The sequence below is a fragment of the Homarus americanus genome, unplaced genomic scaffold, assembly GCF_018991925.1.
Source record: "Homarus americanus isolate GMGI-L3 unplaced genomic scaffold, GMGI_Hamer_2.0 scaffold19918, whole genome shotgun sequence".
NCBI lineage: Eukaryota > Metazoa > Arthropoda > Malacostraca > Decapoda > Nephropidae > Homarus > Homarus americanus.
Genome location: NW_024744038.1, coordinates 137,501 through 141,709, shown reverse-complemented (window position 1 = coordinate 141,709; position 4,209 = coordinate 137,501).

Here is a 4,209-nt window from a genome sequence, read left to right as displayed (position 1 = left end):
TTGATGTCGCCAGTGACGTTATCATGTAAATACGTGTCACTAGAGCACCTTGTGGGTCACTTGTTGTTGATAGTGTGACATAGTTACTCGCTTGACTTTATCGGTAATACACACACAAAAAAAAATATATAATAATATATATATATCCACCTTAGTATAACTTATATAAAATACCTATACAAAATTATTAATATTTCCGGGAATATAGTTGGTTATTTGACCATGTAATCACAAATGGCTACATGTTAAAAAAAATATATATTTATACAAAAATGCTTCACTGGATCATAAATTATCCTGACTGTGATTACTATTACAGATTATTATCGTTGTTCATTTGACTTTCATCTGCAATGCGAAAATGTTTTAGCATTTCTTTAATTAATTTCCTTCATTAGGGTAAATATACAGGTATATTAAACACGTCAGGTAAATCCCCCACCCAGGTAAGGTCGAGCGTTTATAGTCTTTGAGAGTTGTAAAGGAATGGATAGGAAATATATGAGGTGTTTATGTATGCTGAGAGAGAGAGAGAGAGAGAGAGAGAGAGAGAGAGAGAGAGAGAGAGAGAGAGAGAGAGAGAGAGAGAGAGAGAGAGAGAGAGAGGAGAGAGAGAGAGAGAGAGAGAGAGAGAGAGAGAGAGAGAGAGAGAGTAGCCAGCGACACATACACAGCTCGGAGGGGGGAGGGGGTGACACACTACACACCAGTAGTCAACCCGCTTCCTGTGACGTAACACAGCCTCGGCCACCACCCCAACCTCATTCCTTGACCAAGTCGTGTGGACAGGTACAGGTGAGGGTCAACAACACACACGTAAACAACAACAAGACAATATAAACACAACCAAACACCACATCAGACGTAAACAATAAGAGAAAGCAAAGAAAAAAAAACGAAAAATCACTGTCAGAGTTTTTGAACGAAAATTGCAGTAGTTAGAGTAGAATGGCAACAGCAACAACCACCAATCACCACTCTATATTACCCTAAACAGCCAATCAACACCTGTGTGAGGAGACCTAGAGCAACAACCACCAATCACCACTCTATATTACCCTAAACAGCCAATCAACACCTGTGTGAGGAGACCTAGTTAAGTAACTCTCAAAAAACAAGTCAAATCACAAGTAACGATTGACTGTGTAAGGGGAGAGAGAGAGAGAGAGAGAGAGAGAGAGAGAGAGAGAGAGAGAGAGAGTTCCCAGAATGGCAATATACAGTATAAATATCTCGACAACCACCACCACCACACCTACTACCACCATCATCTACCACTACCACCACACCACACTACCACCATCATCTACCACCACCACCACACCTACCACCACCACTACACCTACTACCACCATCATCTACCACCACCACCACACCTACTACCACCATCATCTACCACCACCACCACACTTACTACCACCATCATCTACCATTACCACACCTACTACCACCATCATCTACCACCACCACCACACCTACCACCACCATCCTCCTCCCCACCAACACTCACCTTCTTGAGTTAATTAATGGTTAGATGATACAGCAAGTGTCCGGACAGGTGTTAAAAGGGAAACAGAGGACACAGAGAAATGTATCGTATGAGAGAGAGAGAGAGAGAGAGAGAGAGAGAGAGAGAGAGAGAGAGAGAGAGAGAGAGAGCACCACCACCACTGCCCTACATAACCACACCGCACATCAAGCTCACAAGCCGTGTAGGAGCGAGTTAGCTTGGTCTGTTCACCACGCCACTAACCGCGCCACTTCCCCTCACACCTTCCCTCCCTCCCTCCTTCATTACTCTCTCTACCTTCCTCCTCATCCTCCTACTACTGTTGTTTCACTTCCTACTTTCACACTTTTAATTTCGCGAGTACCTGGTGCGCAGCGTGGGGAAGGAGTCGCGGAATGCAGAGGTGGCCGCGTTGACTCGACGCATTGCGGTCCGCCCGCCGGTTGAGATCGCTTACCGTTGTGTATTGATTAGTTGATATCATTTGTTGAGTAAGATTAAACACCGAGGAAGAGAAGGGGGAGGAATATCACCCGTAACCTACCAAATAAAATCATTCAGGTGTCATTATAATTACACAGGTGAGAATTTATTACCTGGATGAAGTAAACAATAAATCCTAATCAATTCCTAAACTCACCTACCTTGCTACTCCTCCCTCATGCTTTTACTAAACTCCACCAAATGATCCAATTACACAAAGCATTAACTACAAAATATTTACAAAACATCAATTCTTGCTTATACAGTATTAGTACATAAAACTACAGCATCTTCACTATCATTATACCATTAGATAAAAATATATATATTACACGGTGTTTCTTCAGGAGAGAGAGAGAGAGAGAGAGAGAGAGAGAGAGAGAGAGAGAGAGAGAGAGAGAGAGAGAGAGAGAGAGAGAGAGAGAGAGAGAGAGAGAGAATGAACAGTGCAATGTTTATATCGTTGATTGGCAATTTGTTTAGTGTCGGAGCCCCCCCCTCCCCCACACCTACACAAGCAACCAACCAGCCTCCCAGATACCTTAATTATCGACAAATTATGTTTACTCTTGGTAGTTCTGCACCATCTATACCCCTCCCTCCCCCTCTAGTCCAGGGGGGGAGGGGGAGGGAGGGGAAGGAGGGATAGCATCTCTCTCCCTTCTCCCTCTCTGTCCCCCTCCTCTGCTCTCTCCCTACCATCTCGCCAGCCAGCCTCCGAGACACACATCTTCACTAATTACGGCCCAGCAGCGAGCCTCCATGTGTGTGTGTGTGTGTGTGTGTGTGTGTGTGTGTGTGTCGTTTCCCAACAACTGCAGACCTATATCTCCTCGACGCCTACACCTTGACAACCCGCTCCCTCACGACCTACTCCTTGACGACTTACTCCCTCACGACCTACTCCTTGACGACCTACTCCTCGACGCCTACTCCTTGATGACCTACTCCTTGACGCCTACTCCTTGACGACTTACTCCCTCACGACCTGCTCCTCGACGACCTACAGCGTGCAGTTTCTCCGCCTGTTCATCGCTCAAGACCCATCTGACGACCCGTGTAATGTAACAACCCCTTGAGTCCTCCACATTATGGTGTGGGTAGGAGGGGTGGACGGACCCTCCAGGAAGGACACCCCTCCCTCCCTCCCTCCCTCAGTCACTACAGGTGTCGGCGTCCGTCCCTCCGTCTCGTCTCCCCTGCCTCGCTCCCTCACTACAGGTGTCGGCGTCCGTCCCTCCGTCTCGTCTCCCCTGCTTCGCTCCCTCACTACAGGTGTTGGCGTCCCTCCCTCCCAACAAGTAGCGACCCTCCCTTCTCAGACTGTTGAGTTGAGATCGAGGATGGCCAGCATTTAAGACCACAGGAGTAATTTTGTTTAAGCCCAAGAAAATACCACCAAGAGAGAGCCCAGGAATACCGGACAACTCGATAACTACACTGGATCACCATTACCCTTAATAATATTGCCCCCAACATGAAGATTCGCCTCCCACCTTATTTCACCCGAAGATCAACCACCCTAACGCTAACCTAAGCTAACCTAACCTAACCTAACCTAACGCTAAGCTAACCTAACCTAACCCTCTGAGGAATGGGGGAGAGGTAAAACTTAAGGTCATCCAGGAAATCGAACCCAGGATCTAAAATTTGCGAGTGTAGCGCCAAGTAGCCATTAAACCTGAAGGAGGCGGAGGAGAAGTAGCAGCAGCAGTAGTGAGGCAACAACACCACGGAGAAAGCTTCAACAAAATACCTTTATAAAATCGTAAGTTATTGTGCTAAACATACAACACCCACACAATTTCCCCAGCCAAATAGCATACAATTTATTACTTAATGACTACACACACACACACACACACACACACACACACACACACACACACACACACACACACACACACACACACACACACACACACACACACACACACACACACACACACACACACACACACACACACACACACACAGTCACTTTGGCATACAAATGAGAGGCCAAGTACTCAGGAAGGGGAAACTCTCCTCGCCACAAAAAATAATACAAGAATGGATAAAGAGAGAGAGAATGGGGGGAGAGGGAAGGAGGTAAGGAGAGTGGGATGGAGAGGGAGAGGACAGAGAAGGGAGAGAGGGATTGAGACGACTGCCTACTACTACACAATGTGGCCATCACCCTCGTCTTCTCCATTGTCCCCTCCTCCTCCTCCTCC